The following is a 22,295-nucleotide window of genomic DNA, read 5'->3' as shown; positions in this document are numbered from 1 at the left end:
CAAATTCAACTCTGTACGTAAGTGAAATTAAAGATACTCTTGTTAGCATCTCCTCTAAACAATATGCATCTTTATTTTTCATTAGCTGGAACGTGGAAAACTCTTCATGCTTCCAAGAGTATGCCAGTGAGTGGAAAATAAAAGTCAACAAAGGATGAAGACAACAAAAATGAACTACCAAACAATAGCTTTAGCCCTATTTCTTTTTAGAAAATGCAATGTTCAGGCACTTTAAGAAGATTTCTAAGGATAGGTTCACTGTTATCCAAGAGTTTTTCAGCGCTGATGCAATATACCTAATTATCATCGTTAGGGCTCAGGGGACTGCTCTTTTTGACAGGGCCTTTCATGAAGTTAACAGATCAGTTTAAAACAAGACATAAATTATATTTGGCTGCCCATCAGCTTGGCCAGAGTGTTCTCCCAGCGCTCTCGCAAGCACTGGGGAAAAAGGATAATAACGTGGCCCGATGTTTAGCTTTTAGGGGATATTTTGTTCCCAGTTTAAAAACAAAGCATCTCCATAGCATTAACTCTGATGCATAAACATATGTTAGAACAGCAATCAAGATGTTTGCAGACTTTCCTACAAATAAATGCACCCATTCTGTATTTTAAATAACAGCTTAATAAATAATGGATTTGGTACAGGTCTCTACTGCAAATGCTTGCCACTCATTGCTAAATTAGGGAACTGTCAGCAAGATCATCTCCCCAATCTCAACTCGTGTAACAGTGCATGGAGAGAAAGGTGGTTTCTGATAGCCAGTATCCAAGCCTTATATAGCTCTCTAGATTATTATTAACAACCTGAACTGCAGCCAGAACGAACTGAAAAGGCAGTCCTGTCTACTTAGTCTGCTGAGATAGCAGCTAATGCTTCAGCCACTGCAGCCAAACAAGTAATCACACGCAGATGTTGTTACCCTCGGAAGTATTCAGTTACCTATTTTATATAGATTTTCCCATCAGTGTCCAATCTGGGGTGTTGCACAAAGACATTAACACACCCCTGTAAGTCCCCTTGGAGTTAGAGGTCAGGATAGTGAGGGTGGCTGTGGAAAGATGATAGTTACAGGGAAGTGGGCACATGGTACACAGAAAGAAAGATGGTAAATCTTCCAGGGACTTTGGAAGCAATCTGCACCCAGAAGTACCTTTCTTCAGTATGCACACATTTCCTTGGGAATAGGGGAAGACACCATGCCCTTCAGAGCCTTCCCACAACCAACCACCATCATTTTCACCTTGTCTGAATTACTGTCAGCTTCTGGTCCTTTTCCAGGGCTTGGTTTCATCTTGGGAAGACAGATTCTGCGAAAGAAGGACAAAGAGACACCAAACTGTGACTGAAGCCCTGGAAGAGTCCTTTGTGGTGGAAAGTCAGTTCCTTTCTGTTCTTTCTGACAGGCAGGAAAAGCACTATCTATGGCGTCAGGTCAGTCTGCCCTGCCAACATGCAAGACTGGCAAAACCTCCTGTGGCATCACATACCAGAGCAAGCTCTCACGCTCTCATTTCTACCAACAGCCTTAAGGAAACGGTAAATTGAATTCCCTGCCTCAGAGGGAATTCTTTTCTCCTTTAGTCCAGTTAAATAATCTGTGCCAGACATTACTTTTGGCCTTTAGACTCATAAAAGTCCATCTGAGGGCTCTTATCACTTCATTTTTCTTTGTCTCTGAAGCACAGAAAAGAGCACAACTGTCAAGCCTTTGAAAAAAATCAGCATTTGTGAGTATGAGCTAGTAAGTGTTTTCAGACCTGGGATTTTCTAACTCTGCCTTGTTGCTGTGTAGTCTACTGCAAGGTGAACCATACTTTGCAATGAAGTTATGATAGTCCTTGGCATGCTTATGCTATATCAAAAGAGAAGTTTTGTGGCAGCTATTTACCTTTTGATGGGAGGCTTTTAATTCATTTAATGCAAAAATTAAATGCACTGCTTTTGTGGCAGTCCCTGGATAGATTTGTTTTGATATTAAACTTCTTTTCTTTTGCACCGGCCTCACATTTCCTGGTTTTGGTGTAGTGAGCGGTTTCCTATGGGAAGCCCGTAATTGCATGATCAAAGATGTGAGGGTCAAGCGTGGAAATGGAAGCAGGTGAGTGTGGGACAGGTAAGCATTCAGTACTCATAGAATCACAGAACATTTTAGGTTGGATGGGACCTTAAAGACCATCCAGTTCCAACCCCACTGCCACTGGCAGGGACAGCTTCCACTAGACCAGGTTGCTATCCAAAGCCCTATCCAACCTGGCCTTCTCAGGGAAGAGGAGGAGTAAGGTGCATGCTGTGAGATAAACACACAAAGGGAATATTTTGTATCTAAAAGGGTTTGCAGTGAAATAGTTAACAGACATTTTTACATTTCATAATACATGATATTTCCCTGTGATAATGAACTACCAACAACATTTGTAGCAGTCACCGTCTTGTTTTAGAGATAACACTGCTTAGTCTGTGAAAACCTTATCTGCATTTTGGGGGTGGAGGTGAGAGAAACTTTCAAGCTAGCTCTGAGGATCACCTCCCACTTTGAATTAAGTCTGAAATCATATGTTAAAGGCCACTTACAGCTTGCCTGAATCTTTTGGCTTGTTCATCACTACATAAAATGGGAAATTTGCTGCAGGGTGTTTACCAGCTCAAAACATCACTTATTCATTAAATCCAACAATGGACTTAGTCAGAAATAGAAATGTAATGAACTGTGTTGGAATCATCTTCTGGTCCGTGGCAGAGGGGTATGTCATCGCACAGACCTGCAGGGTTTCATTCCTGAGAGCTACCTGAGCCTTCTCACACTCGCGACAGGCAGCTGGGAACAGAGCTCCTAGAATCGCCAACACTCTCCTCCTACTCATACCTTCCTTTTTCCTTCTGTTTTTGGATGGGTTTTTTTTTACCCTGTTGTTGTTTGGGGTATTTTTTAATCACTCACTTCGCGAGCTCATTGGCAGCGCAAGCCCGGTTGGTTTTCAAAGCCACCTTTCCCTCTCTGTTCCTTAATTTCTCACAGATGATCAGACCTAAAAATATTTCTCCAATTGGCTCAATACTTCTAGCAGGAAGCTAATAAAAATGAGAACAAAATGAAAGCCTCTGATAAAGCCTTGGTGGATCTGCACTCAGTTTGCCGTGGTGGTGGTCTGGAGGAAGCAGCCTGTGTGCGTGCTCATTGCTGACCATCCTTGAACTTCACACCCGTGTGACAAATGCCAGATGTTCATCTAAAGGAGAGAAGCAGTGTCTACAAAATGCAGGCCTTACTTGTTATTTTAAAAGACAAATTCCAGTGGCCAACCAGCCGTGTATTTAACTGCTCCCCAAACATCCTGAGTGGTGGCAGCACTGCCACCATTTGCCCCTGGGTGACACCAGGCCCTGGAAGTGTGAAGCCTCAGTGTTATTCCACTCCCCTGAGAGCACATCCTATACCTTGAATGGCTCTGATGTTTTTGTTGCTGCCTGCCAAGCCTGCATGGCTGGTGAGGACAAGGGCGCAGTCAGGGTTGCATTTGTCTCCTACCTTTTTCCATCCTTTTTTTCGCAGCTCCTTTGCAGCCATGGTTCTCCTCTGAGGCTGCTGCTTTGGGCAGTCATTCAGAGCAGAACAGGGCACATATCCCATTCTCCTCATGTCTTTCAGCAGTGGCAGTGCAACCCTCAGCCTTTACTGTTACCTGGCTCCTTGGGTTCTCCCTGTTTCCTTTTCAAGGAGTCAGCAGCAGTATCAAGGGAAAAGCTTTGTTCAGGCTTCTTACCAAGTTCCCCTTTACAACGAGAGAGGGTGCATCAAATATGAACCTAACAGCAGAGCTTCTTCAGCTTCTGTCTGCAAAAACCAGTGGGAATAGAGTTAGACCTGAAGCATCTTTTAACTTCGGGCTTGCTGCCACTGCAAGCGTGATGGCAGAGGTCTGACCTCTCTCAGAGCCATTGCTCCCAGAGGAAGGTGCTGCTCAGAGTGTGCCTGCTCAGCACTCTTCTGCATGGATCCAGCTTCAGGACCATCACCTGGAGAAAGATAAAATGATTACCTTTTCCTAACCAAACAGGAGATTCCTATCCCTTCTGCTTCTGCCTCTAACATGACATCTGGTGCCTGACAATTCTGAAACTTATTTTTGTCTGTGAAAAATGTTCCTTCAGACCAAGAAATGAGTCAGTATCTCTGCACGGCCTGCTTGCCTCCATGGATCCATTTGGAAACAAACCCAGCTAACTGCTTCCCTGTAACATCATCAGAAGTCCTCTCGTTGAAGTGATTCTGACCAGACCTCCAACTCCAGCCACTGGCAGCAATACTGAGCTGCTCAGGCACGTAGTAAGCATCGAGGGCACAGTTGCTCCCTTCACCCCACATGAGCTATGGTCATTTGAAATTGCAGAGGTCTAAAAGGCTTCGATTCACAAATGAGAACCAGGCTGCAAGAAGCCGTTACCAGAGCACAAAATGGGCTGTGCAAGCTTTGCATATGTGGCTTGGGGGGCACAGACAGCCCTCGGCCTCTGTGAAACAATCTCTGCTTGAAGTTTTACACTCAAAGGCACAGACATAAATGAGAATGGAGGGACAAGTGGCAGAGACTGCTAAAGGGAAAACTGCCCTTTGTTTCCATAGCAAAGTGTTTGTAGTTTTTCTACAGATGAAAGTTCATCCAAAGCAGGAGGGACAATCGCACAGAAGGAAATGCTACACGAGGTACTTTATGTTTCATAAGTCTGAAGAAATTTTTCCCTTTCACCCCCCATTTTTACACAAAATACATGCCAGGTTTTGCATGTTGCTTTTCCCCTCCCTGCCTTTCCCCTGCCCCTCACTGGGCTTGGTAAAATCAGCATCTGAGCAGGGCTTCTCCTCTCTAACATTGTTTTCGCTTTCACTTTTGTATTCATTTACTGGAACCATCCCCTCAACCTGGGAGAGATTTCACTTAGCAAAAGTGTCCTGGGTTCAGCAAAGGAAAAACCATCCCCCCGTACCTCTGCCCCCATAACATTGCTGAAGCTCTCACATTCACAGTGGAAGGGGTGTGAAGTGAGGGCAGACAGAAGCACAAACACAGAAGTAAATGTGGCACAGGAAGAGGAGGAAAGTTGTAGGTAGGAAAGAGGGGAGCTAGGGAGAGAAAGAAGGTCAGAAGTTACAGGAGAGGGTTAAGTAAGTCAGAATTTGCATTTACTGTTTAATAAAAAGGGGGATGCTAAACTCAGACATTTGATATCTGTGACCAAACCTCCCTGTGGGTTATCATTTTACTGGGAGACAGGTATTTGTACAGTAGTAGAGTTGCTGTGAGACACTGTCCCCACCAGTGCTCCCATCAGAGGTATAAGCAAATGGGAGTAGAGCAGGAATCCCACAGTTTTGCCTTAACAAGAAGGTGCTGGTCTGCCTGCCTGGGAGCCCTCCCCAGGGGATCTCCCATCTGTGCCTGCGAAGGGAAGTCAGGGTAGCAATAGTGAACAGTAGACCTTTCAGGGGTGTAGGATGGAGAAAGCAGCAGGGAGGACAGCATGCAGATGTGACCTGCTGACAGCCCCATCAGTCATCCCCTAACTCTCTCTGGCCATCGAGCAATCCCCACTCCAGTGTCCCATGAACCCCCGTTGAAGCAGACCCCATCCTCCCCTCCTCTGATCCCAGCCCACCTCTCTCACAGCCTTCACCCTCCCCAGCAACTTCCACAGCTCCCTTGCAATGGTTTTGGACCCACCTTCACGCCCGAGGCAGCAGCCTGTGCTAAGGGTGACAAGCCCTCAGCTCGCCCCCAGGGTCATGTCCATGTGCACGGTCCTTGGGCAAGGTGTGGGCTCACAGGGCACACGCTGCCTTGGGCCACCCCAGCATGCAGAAAACTTGAGCCCCTCTAAGCCCTCCCAGCCATTTGGTCTCACCCCTGAATGGCGCGGCACTGGGCCACCCAGCAGGGCAGGGCAGAGGGCTGCTGACCACAAAGCCCTGCTTCAAATGCCCCCAAAATCCAGACTGCCAAGTGTGGGCACCTGCAACTGCTGCAGAGCCAGAGCTGGGCTTCACTTCCCTCCATCCCACTGCTGCCTTGCTCCTTTGACCCAGTCCCAACACATACAGACACAGTGAAGGGACAGGGGGGTGGCAGCACCTTTGTGTGGGGGACAGAAGACTCCCATGGCCGACCGCATTGACATCGCTGCACTCGTGCGACTGGAAAAGGCTCAGAGGTTTCTCAATGCCTGCCTGCAGGAGCAGGTCCCTGGGGGCAAGCTGGCAGATGTTCCTCAGCTCAGGAGTGAAAAACAAGTCCCCTGTTTCTCCTAGCTTAGCCAAAAGGTGTAAATCAGATTGCTCCTGCCTGCGCTCTGCCAGTGTTCAGACCTCCCCTGCGTGTTTTGTTGATGAAATCTCTCACCCCCATTCAGGAGATAGGGGTGTTTCTTAATCACGCTCTGCCTTGCTACCAGAAGAGCTTTTGACCTTGTCCCGTCTTCTTTTTGGTGTTTGGCAAATACTTATCAGCACTCGCAGTGACCTCCAGCCAGCTGGGCAGAAAGCTTTGGAGCCAAACATACGCACAAATGATTCCAGGGGCAGCTGTTGCTACTGTATTATCTCCTCCTGTGGTTTCTACACATACACATAGTTAATAGGCATTGCAGTTTGCAGGCCCTTTCCCTTTAGCTCACCAAGGAGCATCTGCCTTCAACCTGGGGCCATTAACCTCATCTCGGCAATAGAAGCTTTCAATGTGGTATTAGCCTGTGTTGCCAAATGGATCTTACCCTTGGATGAAACAGAGCCCAAGAGCGCCAAATCACAGATCACAGACCTGCATCTTTACCCGAGAAGGCCACCATTTAATCACACTTCCCAAACTAAGTGGAACAGAGGCTGCTCCGTGCATATCCAAGCAGAGCAGCCCCTCTCCTCAGCTCCTCTGGCCTCCCACAGCTCGGCTGTGAGGTGTTTTTTCACACTGGTGCGCAGAGGTCCAAGCCTGATCAGAGTTCAGTCAACCCGAAGAGCAGCAATGACTCGCTCCCAAAAAATGAGACTATTATGGCTAGAGACTATTATGAAAGCCTGCGTGAAGCTGAGAGCAGATGTGTGCTCAGCTCGCTCCAGCCGTTGCTTAGAGCAAAGCCCTGCTTTGGTTTTATGTTTTCTTAAACAACAGAGGACTGACAGGAATTGGGCCTTGCCTGGAACAAGAATGATTTCCTGATGTTTTCCTGCCCTGCCATTACAGATGTGTGGCTGGGCTGGGAATACACCGCCACTGACAGTGGGCACAGCAGCTCTCAGAGGGTGGATGAGAGCGTGGAAGGAGCCCTTACACAACAGGATGGAAGTGCATAGGGATGCCATCCCATTTAAGTTGATCTCCAAGAATCATCTTGCTGTCATCGGGACTTTGTTAATTCTATCAGTAGGATGCACCGTAGCCTCCCCTGGAAATCAAGAGCGATCGCGTGGCTATGATCAGTCTTTGCCTTTACAGCAAACCTTTCATCAGAGGATCTCAAAGCAACTTGCCAGCAAGGACGGGCACAACCTCACACTGTGCCTGTGAGATAAGTGAAGGGTAAAATAGATTAACTGCTTAAAAGCACACAGCAGCTCTGTGGGATGAAGGGAAAATAAGAAATATATATATATATATACGTTTGAAACTGCACAGGGTTCTATGGAGAGGCAGCCTGGAAGGCTGCCAGGATGCTGCAATTGCCACCCCTGCACAACCACGACTACCATGGAAACCAGCAGGGCACCGGCAGCCAGGAAAGGATATCAGCTGAAAAATGGCTTTCCACGAAACGTAGCCAGGCTGGAACAGTGCTCCCCTCCCGGCTGAGTGAGGACTACGTGCCCAGCCACCAGTGCTGCTGCCGCCGGTGGGAGCAGGGCTCCAGGAGGGAGTCATTCCCACTAATTTCCCAGCCTGCGGTAATGTTGCTTTCCTGGTGGTGGCCAGCGGATGACAGCAGAATGTGGGATGGCTGAAGACTGCTGCATCATGTCAGCTGTGGTACGGAGGTAATGGAAATCCCGAGGGCCAGGTAAAGCTCCGGCACTTCCTGGGAGGTGTAGGAAGATGAAAGTAAGTTGACACCTGAAGGAGGACAGGGAAGGAACATGCACACGCAGGCTCCTGCATGCCCTGTCTGGTGCGGCACGATAAAGAGGCATGAAACACTCCGCAGTAACAGCAGTTTCCCCCCCTCAAATACCAAGAAAGCTCAAAAAAACCCAAAAAAGGATTCCTTTAAGCTGAGCAAAAGTAAGGAAAGGAAAGAGGCCTGCAAAACAAAACCAAAAATAACAAACGAAACTGCATATAACAGGAATAACGAAAATAAACAAACCCAGACAAACAGTGGGGGAAGAGCGAACATACTGTTAATCTGTCAAGTACACCGTGCACACATTAAACCATAGAGTAAGCTCAGAGAAATATCCAGCTTCCCAGCTGAGCAAGGACATCTTCTTGTTGCCAACCAGCACACATTCCTTCAGAAGTCATACTCCCGGTAAGCCAAGTCAGAAGGAATCTAAGCATAAAACAGCTGCACTCATTCAAAATGCTGCTAAGGACAGCAGCACCTTGTGAGTAAGCTGGATATGGGGCAACCAGCAAGGCTTGGACAGAAATATCCCAGTGGAGACGAGAGGCAGGTAAAGAGACACGAAGCTCTCCCTGCAGCTCTCAGCACTGAAGGGTGCAGAGGTGATCGGCTGGAACAGAGGCCAGGGGAGAGGGGTGTATTTTATGGGCAAGCAAAGAGGACTGGAAAACAAGAGAAGCAGCAAGAATGCTGTTTCTGCCATGCTAAACCACACAGAACTAACGGCCTCCAGTAACCACAGGGGAGAACTGGAGGGGGACGGGAGTGCTGCCATGGCTGGCCCCGATAAGGCTCTATCTAGGAACAGGCGCAGAGGAACGGGTCCGGAGGAGTGCGAGAACAACAGGATAACATCAGGCACTTCTCACGCAGCTGAAGGACCGCCGCTGGTCATCAGGAGACAAGTGCAGATGGGAGACTTTAAAGTGGTGCCAGAAAAAACAAGCTCCAGCCAGGGTCGAGGAACATGGGATCCAACTCCTAGTTGTCAGCAGTTGTGGTGTATACATTGCTGAAAACAGATGCAGTGCCAGGAAAATCCAACTCCCAGCATGAAAAAAATAACTTAAGAATGATAATGAGAGAAGCCAAAGCAACTGCGACTGTGAATTGGTGATTACATAAAAGCTTTTATCTGAAAGTTATGCTAGGCCAAATCCTGAAGTCATTTCTTCAGCCAGAATGCTCCCTCGAGACCCTGTGATTTGGCCACAAATTGCTACATCTTAAAAAAAGAAGGAAAAAAGCAAACAAAACAAACCAAAAATTCTCTTTTTAAGCTAGCTGGCAACACACAGCAGGCAACAGCCTTGACTTCGCATCAGACACTTCTCCAGCAGGTAGCTGGATTTCTCTGCTTTATGCCACTGTCCATCTGTACAATGTAACTGGGAGGCACAGGCCAGTCTGCAGGGTTTGCTACCTTATGTGACTGCTATTCAGGGGAGCAGGAACATTGGTTGTTCGGTATGAAGGAAAGCACATGTTATTCAAAGCTCCCTGAAACAAGTGAGGTGTGATCCGTAGCACAGTTCCTTACACTGAGACATATCAAAGCTACTCCTGGAAAACTGAATGCACGGCAGCTTGGGTCCTGCCATAAGCAAACATAGCAATCATCATTGCCCACCACGTGCTGCTCATTCCAGTGCTCCAGGAGCACCTAAACCCCTTATCCTTTCCTTTTTCTTTCCACAGCTGCAATGTTCTTTGGTATGTCTGGGCTGAGCAGCAACAAAGATGTCTTTTCGAAGTAACTGATCTGGATTAAAACCAAGCAGTGTTTCAGTGGCAGGCACACAAGAACAGTGGAAGGATCCTCTCTCCAGCACTGGAAGCTCCATCCCATTCCCTGAGCATTACTAAGCCTAGCAGCAGCTCTAGGCTTCACACCTAGAGGCCTGTGTGCAGTTTCAAAAGGAGTGTCTGCAAAGCCCAGGCCCCAGCAAGCCTCAAAGAGATGCAGCCACACTGCGATGCTGCAGAAAAGAGGTATCGAAAATGACATGAGGAAATGCTGACTATTCTGAGCAGGAGACATACCCTTCCTATAGAAGATGACCTGCTGGAACAGCCCTTCCAAAAGCAAGGGAACGTGCTCAAATACCTGTCGTAAAATCTGAAGCTACAATGCTGCCCAGCCAAAAGTACTGGAAATAGCTCTTTCAAGTCATGCAAACACTTTGGAGTTTCTGAAAGGAGAAATAGCTGGAAATAGTTTGAGATAAAAGAACCTTTTATGCCAGCTGGCAAAAGGCAAACAGATGGATCAGATAGATGGATAGACAGGGCTTAAAGCCACTTTTGTCTCAGCAGTGGGCTGGGCTTGTGTATGCAGCGTCTGAAGGCAGCATATCGCATCATCTGACCCTTAAATGTTAGCTTTATGAAATCATATCTGATGAAACCGCAGCCTTCAAAAGCATCTCTCAGCCTGGCAGGACTCTCACCCTCCTCCCCTTTGCCCACCAGCACCTTCAACAGTGCTCACACAGACCTTTGCCCCTCGTGTTTCTCCCCCGGTTCAGTTCTGCAGTCCAGCCCCTATCAGGACTAAAGAAGGAGGCACAGGGAGTTCCAGAAATATTTAGGCAAAACAGCTTTTTTTCCCCATAGTGCAATAGCAGCACTATCAGAAACGGATGCTGTGAAGGCTGAAGGGAAACCCCCCCAGAACCATGTCTGATACGCCTTAATAGACACTTACTGAAAGCAGGATGTGATGCCAACAAACCAAACCAGGTTGAAGTGTGCTGTATCTTTGGTAGCCTGCACAGCATGAGCAAGATGATTTCAGCTGTGATTTTGGTGCTTGAATCAAAAGAGGTCAAACCAAGCCGCCTCGGGACAGGAATTATGCCTTGGTTGATGGTTGATGGGTCTGAGCCACGGGTTTGCACGAACCCCCCCAGTCTGCTTGCAGCCAGGTACGCGCCTCACCGCTTACTTCCTGTCGCACAAGATGACTGTGGCGCAGGGCTGGGATGTCCCCAGTGCTGGCAGCTCATTTCATGTGATGTTTGTCACGAATTACAGTAGCCCACAGGCTCCCTTCAGCAGCTTGTTCCTTGGTTGCTGCCAGCGTGACATTCCAGGTCTGCTGGATCACCGGCCAAAGCAAACCCAGGGTCTCTGCAGCATCTGAACTAGGGCAAAGAGATTATGGAAAAGTGGAAAGATGAAAATAAGTACACTGATCAGGAGCAGGAGTAGTTTAACTTTCTTTCAGAAATGTGCTTTTTTGGTGTATTAGGACTGTGTGTCCCTGGAGAGTTCATGTCAAGAGGAAACTGCATAACAAATATTAAATATTTATCATGAAATTCAGTTGAAAGTGGTCTGTAATGATAGGTCAAAAAGGAAAATCACCTCTGCACCATTTCTATTCTTGTTTCTTTATGGCACATGAATTCATCCTGAGGGACTTCAATGCTCACCTCTATAGATGTTTCTGCTTTTCACATCTTTCCTATCTTGTCTCAGGAAGACTCTGAGTTACCAAAGACATGGCAGGATTACGCCATCAGAGTTGCAACACCCGAACCCTGACGTGACTAATCCCCACGTAAATGGAAAAGACCAAGATGCGCAGTCTGCGTGGCGGGTAGGTGCAGAGCCAGACAGTCTCCTCCAGCCCACGGGTGCGCAGGACACACATCCCCTCCATGCAGGGAAACCCCAAGATAGGCAAGGGTCTCTGGCACGCACTTCCTCACGTGCCTTCATAGGGACAGTGGTATAAATAGCCCTGCGACCACACTGGGGCTCACCGTCTCACATCAGGACATCACAAGCATGGCTTAAGGGAGTTATTCCCGGGGGAATACTGGATTCTTTGGGAGAAAAAAAAACCTCCTTTGTATAAGGCATAATATCACTTTTTGTGTGTGGTCTTTGAAAGACAAACAAAACTGTGTTCTCTATGCAAACCGCAAAGCCAAAAATAGCTTAGAGAGCACGCAGACTTCTTCGTCCGTCTTCGAGACACAATTGTCAGAAGAAGACATCACCAAAGCACACTTCTCTTTCCTGTAGGCATCATCTTACAATGATTCACACAGCTCAGCTGAAGGGTATTTCTAAAGCATGTCCGTATGATGCAATGATGAAGCTGTGTCAGATCCAACACCGGAGTGCTAGTTTTCAGCATAAGGACACTCGTTTCTGCTTTGCAGAACCAGGCTAGCCAAAACCATACACGACCCTTCCCCAGCACAAAGCGTGGGTGGCTGATGCAGGCTCCCACAGGAGCCAGTGTGGGCTCCTACATGCTCGGCAGCTGCAGAATCCCCTGGGAATGCTGGTGGGTTGCTGCAGAGGGGAGAGGACATTCAATCCTCTTAACATGCTGGGACCTCGACTTTAAATGCCACTCTCAGCAGGGAAACCACACTGGGTTTGGTGGCTCAGCGTGCTCTGCATTTAAAAGCAGACTGGCAGGATCTCATCCACCCTCTGGAAGGAGGCACCACTCTTCACCTGACTTCATTAATTTAGGGGAAGGTGGTGACAGGGAATTGCTCTTTCCAGGGAATTAGGCCAGCAGGGCAGCATTGCCTAAGCTTTCTGCCATAGAGCTAACAGCACAGAGACCGTGCACTGAAGAAAGAGAAAGAAACAAGACCTGTGTCATTCACAGGCACGAAACACAACTACGGGTAGGCAAACCAGCTCATTGCAGCCATTTGTAAAGGTCAGGGTTTCACGAGGGGATGGTAATCAGCAGCTGACGGCCAAAGGAAACCCAGATGTTTAAGTTGCACATTGAGCAAATTTGATTGAGAAACGAAAGAAACACAATGAGCACAGATTCTGTTATGCTACATTCAGATGATTGTTTTTCTTTTAGGTTAAAAATGCATTCAGAGCTCTTTTCCGTAGTTCTGACCTCAGTAAATGGTAGCTGTTCCACTGCCAAGGATCAGAGTTGTGAACTCCACTGATTTATTGCAAGCTTCATGCTAGCTGATACTTCTGACAGCCTGTAGGCTCATGCGATTAAATCAGTGTTTTAGCTTTTATCAGCATTTTCTAAGGTTTATGCTAAAATAAAGGGAAATAAACCCTAAAAGCATGCATACCCCAGAACCTGCTACCTGTAAAGCCACTGTAATTTATTTGCTCGCACAGCATGAGATGTAACACTCACTTTTTCTTCCTTAATGCCTGGAGTTACTTTTAGATGGTACCCTAGATTGTACTGTCAGATTGCACAGGTACATTCGGACTGTGCTGTTACAGTGTCACAGGCTTTGGTGCCTGTACTTGTGACTCACCACACCACCACGAGCGTTGGAAGATGCACCTCCACTGACATCCAGGGAAGCCTTGTGCAAACCCCTCACCAGGGAAAGCTGTGGGGTTCGCACCAACTCTTGCTGCCTGTTGTTGGAGATCATCAGGAAGCTCCAGGGAGTCCCAGTTAGAAAGGGCTGGAGGCACCAACAAAGGAAACAGAAAATCCAAACCTAGTGCATCAGAAGCTATTTAGTATAAAGGAGTACTTATGGTTCAGCTCTGTGCTTTAGGCCCAACCATAGACTGAAGTGGTCTTCCTGGCCCTTTTTGTTGATAAAATGATGGGCATCAGTTGGACATCAAAAGCAAAGGTAAAGGATCTGGTACAACAGATGGCTGGTTACTGAACAAGGCCCTAACCCTCATTACAAAACAGATCATCTTGAGCATTTGCCTAACAAGAGAGTCTCAGGGAGGCCATTTACAGAGTGCTTTTCAGAGTAAACAGAAAGGGCACCACTGATCCTAAGGAGCTGGATCCATCTGAAATGCTGTGCCCAGTAACTCGGTTTCCTACGGACTTTTCAAGAGAGGTCAAGCTTTTACAAGCCTTCAGAGAGCAAAGACTTTGGCTTGCAGCTCCGCTCAGTTCACCCTCCTGCCCCAGCAGCATAAACAAAGCCACATTGTGAGGCTTCCAGAAGCCCTGCTCAGGACAGTGCACCGCTTTCCGCTTTCTGCAGGAGAGGAGCCATTTCCTGGTGTGCAGGGCGTGGTGAGGCAAAGGAATGGTTCATTTTCTGTAATTAACTTCGGTGCTGTTTGTATCTGCGCTGTCTTTCATAGTCTCAGGTGCATTCGGTATCAGGAATATCTGCTTCAAGGCAGAAGCAATGAAAGTTCTCAATCTGTCTTCCCCTGCGGGGTTTTAAACCCTTTTCTCCCGAAATAGGTGTGAGGCCCTTTCCCACAGATGCTCCGGAGCGGAACTATTTTGATCACCAAAACTCTAAACCCACAAACAGATAAAAGGCCTTTCAAATCAAGTGAATAAGCCAAGGGAGAAAAAATAGACTCGGTCGTCTCTCCTACCCATTTAATTAATAGCATTCCTCCCAGAAGCGGCAAGTACAGCGTGAACCTCCCCGAGTGCCTTTCCACAGCTGAGCTCCTGCCCTCCCTGCCGGGCTACGGCTCTGCCCGTGCCCCTGCCAGAGGGCAAAGCTGCTGGCATCAGCAGGCAGGAGTGCGTGGGGGTGCCCACGCTCCCCACCAGGCGCTGGAGCAGACGAGATACTGCAGTGAGGGGAGTGGGACTGGTTGTGCTTCACGATAAGATTGTCTGCCAGGGCTTTGTTGGAGGCAGCCTCGCAGATACAGGAAGGAAAACAAACTGTAAAGATGGTAAAAGGAGAAGGAAAAAAAAATGCCCCAAGGGAAGCAGCGCACAGGAGACAAAGAGCTCCTCGTCAGGGAAGGGCACAGGAACACAGAGACAAACACCAACAGCACCAGTTGAACAGCATCATCATGCCCTGCCTGAGGAAGCTCCTCACCCAGCTCGCTTGCACCACTCTGCAACCTCCCTCCCTGGGCAGCCAGTGCTGGGGCTGGCACCAGGGAGCTTGGCATGAGGTGCTCTGCAGGCAGGCACAGGCTGCTGACCTGGTGGGTGTTTCACTGTGGCAGCAGGAGGAAAAGCCTCTGGTGACACAGTCTGGAGGACAATTAAATGCTGCTCCAGCCAGCCAGGCAGGCAGCAGGTAAAGTACAGCCCAGCCGGGCTAGCAGCCATGCAGGCCCTGCTGCTCACTAACCGAGTGCATCACAGACATGTCTGCACTCATGCTCCATGAGGTTTTGCTTCTTGGAAGCCTTGCTTCAAGCAAGGATTCAAGGGGAAATCCTGGTTTCAGTTTAGCTGAGGCTACTTCTGCACAGCTCAGCCCTGTGCATCCCCTGTCCTGAAGGTATTTTATGGGTGCAGTTTCCTGGTTTGCATATCTCCACCTGCTTCTGGCCCTTTCCCCATTGCCCCAAGCCAACCCAATGGGAAGATGGAACCCACAGTTTGACAGTGAGGACTTTCCATGAATTTCCATGCGGAGGTGGGAAACAGCAATGCATCATGCATTGTCCTGGTTCTCCATGACCTGGTGGGCTAACACCAGCACCTGCAGCCCAACAGAAACCCCACTGAGAGCATAGGGAAAAACTGCAGGTTTGGGGCTGGCGCAATCCTGTTTGTATTCAACCACCTGGAGATAAACTCAAACCCAGACAAGACCCGAGACGAGATCATTCACCAGCTTCTTCCTGCTGCGCTCTGTTTGTGTGATGTACAACCAGTGCCGCATCCTCGCATGGATGGCGGGCTGTGGTCCCTGGCATGCACCCAACCTTAAGCACAGCAGCAGCAGCAGAGCCTGGCCAGAGGGATCCCTGCTGTACCAGAGCCACATACCGGTGGCTGTGCAGCCCCAGGGACCTGGGGAAGGCAGGATACCTGCAGTGAAAGCCGTGGCTGCTGTTTTGCACCTGAGGTCTTTTTATCCAGGACAAAGAAGAGAGACTTGTGCTGGACACCTCAGTTTGTTTAATCCACCACACAGAAACAAAACCCTGAGAGGTTCAAAGCTCCAGTGTTTACTCTATCAGGATTATTGCTGGGCTAAATAAACCATCAAAATCTAAGTCTCTGCTGCAAACATCTAAACGTATGCTTGCTGAAGCTGATGCATAGTTAGCATTTGGTAAGGACAAAGCACAAATCCATAATTACTGTAAGATGAGTCACCTGGAGAAACCAGAGCAGTAGCCAACAGAAAAACCCCCTTTGAATAACTCAGTGAGAACAAAGATGCCTAGAAACATGTACATCAGCAACAAGACACCCACAGCTCTGGCACAGGTCAGAGAGGGCAGGTAGCACCACCCCAGCTCTGTGGAGGATGCCTCAGACCCCCATAGCCACTAAGGAGCCCCTGCCCATCTCACTAGAAGCCCATCCCTGGGTACTGGGGCGATCTGACATCCGTATTCCCTCTGTGACTCATAGGATTGGAACAAGCCAGACTTTTGCAGACAACAAAAAAGATAAAAATCATATTGATTGGGGAAGTGCCAAGCTATTATTTCACCCAATTAGAGTCCTGAACTGCTGAAAGTTAAAAGGATTTCCTCTGGAAAGAGAACATTCCCCAGCCAGAAAGTTTCCAGAAAGGTACAGGAGCAGTAACTGTTGGCATTCAGCGGTAGGAAACAAGTGTCTAGCCAAAGGCTTCTTGTTTTCATGTGCTATGGATGACCTTTGTAAAAGATGCTACAGCATCCTGGAACTTGGATTTCTATTTTTACACTCTCTCTACCTGTGACAGAGGCACATGTCCAGGACACGCTGGCGATGGTTTCCCCATCTTTAGTTATTTTGTTTAACTACCACAGCCTAAAAGTACTTGCTATACCCCCTGGGGTTAAAATGAATGGGTATCACTACTTAGATGGATACCACTATCTGCATGGATGCGCTGTCATGCAGCAAGAGGAAATGAAAGCCTGCTGCACTGATCCCCACAGCTGAAACTGCCTCCTGGGGAGCCCATGTGTGGTTTAGGGCCCACCTCAGTCCTGCTTCAGAAACCTCAGCTGGATTTGAGAAGCATGGGGGGCTCCTGCATAGGAGTCACACAGGGAAGCGCCCGAAACCCTGGTGCAGAGCTTCGGAGCCTCCTGCGCTGCACATGGCACAGGAGCTCCATTGGTGTTCCCAGCCTGCTCACACCTCCTTTCCCACACCTGTGGGCTGCCAACGGAACAAAACCATGGAGAATGGGTTTTACCTTGTGTGGCTGTTCCCAGGCTGTGGGCAGGCTGGCCACGGGGAGGAACCGCGCTCCCTTGCCACAGCGCTGCCCACTATTGCTTCAGCATGTCGCAATGCACTGATTGAGTAACTGGCAATTATATTGCATTTATCTGTCTCCAGGATTACGGTGTTAACGTTCACAGCAGCATAAATAACAGCCTGCGTCCCATTTTGCATGGCTTGGCTGATCCCACAGCAGAGAGCAGCAATAAAGCCTGAGCTCAGGCTTTGGTGCTGTCCCCACCTGCCCAGTGCCATCCCGGTTTTAAGCAGTTCATTTTTAAGCGTGCTTGTACACCACTACAGAAGCAAACCCCTTCTTCTGCCGCTGTGCAAAAGGAAGTGGTTTGTGTTTTGGCACAGCTGGCTTCCATTCCTTCTTCAACAAGAAAGAATTTAATGTGGCTGCCCTGAGACTGGCTGCAGCTTTATCAAGAGAGATTTCATCGTGGACTTAGACAACCTCGCTTGCAGCCATTGTACTGTCAAACAGGTTTCCTTCCTCTTCTTCACAACACTTCTACATCACATCCAATTTAGAGCTCTTACAGTGCTTCATAAATAATGCGATAACAAGAGCCCTGCACACTTATGGGATTTGGGAGGCATTATCTCACATTTTAAGAGGGGGAGAATGGAGATCAGAGATTAAAAGTGGCAAACCCAATGGGCTGTGATCCAAACAACAGCTTTTCTACCTCGTTTCCCTTGGATCTAGAGCCCATCTTGGCTTCCCTGCTGTCAACCCAGCTCTCCCGCTTCTCCATCCCAGCACTTTCTCTCCAGGGTAGCTTATTTTGCAGCAGCGCATCAGCATCAGTCCCTCACTGTATTTTGCTTGAGGTCTGTGGAGACAAAATTGCTGCTTCCATTAGCCAGAAACTGCGACGAAAAAAATCAAACATAAGAAAATCTTCCTACTGTAGATTAACACTACAGAAAACACAGTTATTGAACACAGAGGTGCTCACTGCTGTGAGAGGAATAACCTTTTCGCTTAAGAAATACGGCAGAGTGCAAAGGGTGTGAGCTCAGAGCTAGGGCACACCATGGAGAAGAGGCACTCACTGCAGAAGCTCCTGGATTTCTAACAGGGGTTAATTAAGCATAAGTGAGCATCAGCACGGATGGAGCGCTTGGCAGTACTCTGTGCTAGCACGGAGCACTGTGATGCTCATGCATCACCAGCCCCATGGGGGCAAGGCTGACTGCTGGGGGGGGGGGGCTGCACATCGCACCTTGCGCTGCAGAGGCACAGGCTCTGAGCCTGGCTATGGGGAGCACAACTTGAAGCTGCTCCAGAAGACAGCATGGCTCTGCTCTCCTCCCCGGGAAGGGCAGGAAGCTGCCGCCGCCGCCGCCGAGCTATCGTTTATAATAAACCCAGTATTCTTTCCAGAGAAAGTGCAGGCTGGCTGCAGGGGCGCGCAGGCACCAGGATGCGGTGCAGACAGCAGGAAGCCGATGCGTGAGATTTTCCATGTGCAGAAAGAGCCCCAGAGCCATGGGCAAGCTGGAGGCTTTACCTGCAAACAGCAGGGACTCTGTCCCTCCCCAGCAGGCAGCCTCCATGACCCTGGAGCAGTGACCTCCCTGGTGTCCACCTCAGCCTCAGCATCAGCTCTCACTGCAGGGGTACACGAAATCCTCTGGGGAGCTCATCTCTGGAGCAGAAGGGGCAGTGCCTGGAGCAGTGCAGGGTGACTGCCAGACCCATTCCCTGTGGTGGGAAAAAAACAGGGTCCTACCACTTGGCTTCTGATGCCAAGCAAGAGCTGCTGCACATAGGCACAGACACAGGGTGTCGGTGGGTGGGAGGAACAGTTTATGGATGGTAGGAGCAAGCAGGATGCCTGTGGGCAGTGGGAGATACCTGTACGGAAGTGCACATCCATGTCCAGTAGGCACTGGGGTAAGGCACTGCTTGAGACAGCCATGCCCTAACACTCCCATGCAAACAAATCCTCATGCACAGGGAACGACCAGAAAAATTCCCCAAGTAGCAAAGAAAAACCCCCAAACATCTTTTCCCAGGAGGTTACAGTCTTAGCCTGAAGAAAACACTCTTTTTCCTGACAACAGCTTTCACAGTGCAAAGTAGGTACTAAAAAAGACAGATGATGTCTCTCCAGTGAGAAAGTGCCCAGCAGGAGCAGACAGCGAGCAGCTCTGGTGCTTGCTAATGCCCTTTCCGCAGAGCAGGGAAAGGGGCAGGTACCTAGCTCCTCAATTCTAAAGTGGTAAAAAAGGAAGCAGAAAACAAAAGAAACCAAACAAAAACCACCAAACCACCAAAAACCTAAACCAAAACCCACCCAAAAACCAAACCTCAAACCACTTGGACCTTCTAGGCAGTCTGTCACTTGGATTCTGCAGACATAAGGCAAAGCAGCTTTCCTTTTGGGATCAGTGTGGACAGGGAGAGAAGCATGTAGGAGACCCCCATGACCTCAGCCCACAAGCCAGTCGGGCTCAGTGTGAACACAAAGGGCTGTCACCAGTCAGTAGCTCAGCTCCCAGAAGGCCAGGCTGCATGCAGCCCCTTCCCTGTGAGGAGCCCTTCCCCAGGAGAGATGCGCTTTACCTGGTACTATCTGTAACTGCACAGCCAAATGGACCGTTGGCAGCCGATGAGGCATTACCATGGGCTGTGAAGGAAGGCTGTCCCCCTCCAGCTCCAGATCAGCATGGGACTAGGCTTTCAAAAGCAGATTGAGCACAGCCCATGTGGATGGCAGGACCTGAGGACAGAGGGGTTAAGTGCCCATGGAACCTGTGCAAGATGCTTTCAAACTGCCAACCATCCATTTGAAACACCTTCATTCACCCTGTTACAGGATTAGCCCTAGTTCCTAAGGTATTTTTCATTGTTAGCTTCTTTTTAGAGTAACCCACACTGATTCTGGTTTAGATTCTTCTGTTCCATAGAACTCACTGTTTTGCTTGAAGTGCCATCATCAGTCTGGCTATCTGTTCTTTCTGTATTCAAGAAACTTAAAGCATGTACCCTTAATCATTAGTTAAGCATTAGTGTTGGAGTTTTGTTTAGTTTCGCTTTATCAGCAGACAAAACAGGAGACCGTTTTGGGATGGAACAACTCCCTCACAAAGATTAGTGACCAATACTACAGACTCTACATAGTAAATGCCTTGTTGCACAGCTATTTCTTACAAGAAAAACTGTGCAAGCTTCAGGATTTACACTATGGTAAAAGGATCAAAAGGCTTAAGTCCCAATTAAAGGCCAGTCCTGCTTCTTGGATAAGAACTACCACCTCTCTGTGCAAAGAGGTTCTAGTATTTACCAACTATACCTGAAGGTTTTATTATTATAGGTGCAAGATTGTACACAAATGCCCAGACCTTTGTGGAAAACCATGAGCAAGCAAACCAGTCTTATCTGCTTGAACTGATAAGCAACTTGAAATGTAGTGACCCTGGCTTACAATCACTGCAGTCTATCACCAGTTTATTTTCACTGATCACAGTTAGCACTCAAGTTGAACGCACTTACCACTGTTACAGCAGGAGCCCTTTGGGATATGCAGCTTACTGTTTTGAAGATGAGGAGTTTAATAGCTCAAACCAGAACCCGGAGTACTTACTTCCTTACCTGCTAACAGAAGTAGCGGCAGGTTAATTGCACGATCTAGCCAGAACTGAAAAGCTTAAAACTTGCTTCCCTTTCTCCACCCAGTCTTTCTGGGTCACACATATTGTGGGATTTTCTTCAAAGGAGTTTCATTCAGCAAAACCAAGGACCTACAGCATTTCAGAAGTGTTAAAAGAGAATAAAGTAGAAGTTCCAGTTAATTTGATATTGAAATCAATGCTCCCAACACCAGAGCAGGAGGAGAGGCAAAAACATGCTGCTTCATGACCAAGCTCCAACGGGCTGCCTTGCGAGACAGAAACTGGCCTGCACTGGACATTGGCTCGCAATCATAAACCACTAAAATGTGCTATGTAAGAGGTGAATCTCATTCCTGTGTTATCGAAGGAATAAGCAAAAGATAACTTGCCTCCATTTCGATCCCACTGATTAGACTTACTAAGCAACCAATGCTCATACAAATTTTCTGATTAGGGTAAATTATATAGGACATTTTCTGAGCAGCACATCCATAATTTATCTGATACTTCAGAGGAAGCAACTACATTAATAGTTCAGGGGAAACTGAACTTTCATGTCTATATGGATTTCTGCCTGAAAATGTGCTTACAATAAAAAACTAGAGGCATTAATAACCACGTCTTCAATCTCATTATGAATAATGTTTAATACCTTTGCTGTCCACTTAAACATTTCAGTTTGAATTCATCTTACTTGTCTAGCAAAAAAGCAGATGAATTTGAAAGGTCTCAGTAATCCCAGGCAATCCAGAACTCTGTATCGTAAACAACCAGCGACTGTAGACAGCTCAACAGACGGATCCATAGGTAGCACTTAGGATGACTGCAATATGGCAGCACAGTCCCAATAAGCTGTTTCATGATACTCCTTGACCGACCTCTCAATTAAGCTGTTAAACTCACTGCAACCTTCCTGAGGGGAAACAAACCAACCAACCAACCAACCAACCACCATGCAGTTCATGTTCTTGATACTGGTAGAACTGCATCAATAAACACATTACCGATTTTGTTAGGGATCTGGTATATCCACTTGCGCTAACTGGTAAGTAAGCCACAGAGCTGGTCAAACTGTATTCCACAGAAAAGCACCAGCTACACTAGCTGCGGAGTTACCAAATGTTAGCCAGATAAGGACAGCACTACTTTGTTCAGGTAAGAGTTTACCACCACACCTAGAAAAAGAGTATTTTTATGCATTAATAGGGAGTGATAAGCATAGTCAGAAATGGTTTCCTTTTCCACAATAAAGCTTGAAGCACTTTAGCATCTTGATTATATGATGCTACTTCAGTGCACGTGTATCCCCTACAGAGAATGCAGAAGTGGCAAATGAAATAAACAGAGTTGCCTTCTCATCTTCATTATCAGGCAGTTAAAGAAGTCATTTTGCCCTGGGCATTTTTAACTAGTTTTTGATCAAGTGAAGGAAGTTGCCACTGTCAC

Source organism: Neopsephotus bourkii, unplaced genomic scaffold (assembly GCF_033783945.1).
Source record: "Neopsephotus bourkii isolate Nb327-2 ecotype Australia unplaced genomic scaffold, CSIRO-AGI_Nbou_v1 NB_196, whole genome shotgun sequence".
Taxonomy (NCBI): Eukaryota; Metazoa; Chordata; class Aves; order Psittaciformes; family Psittacidae; genus Neopsephotus; species Neopsephotus bourkii.
This window is presented reverse-complemented; position numbering follows the sequence as displayed.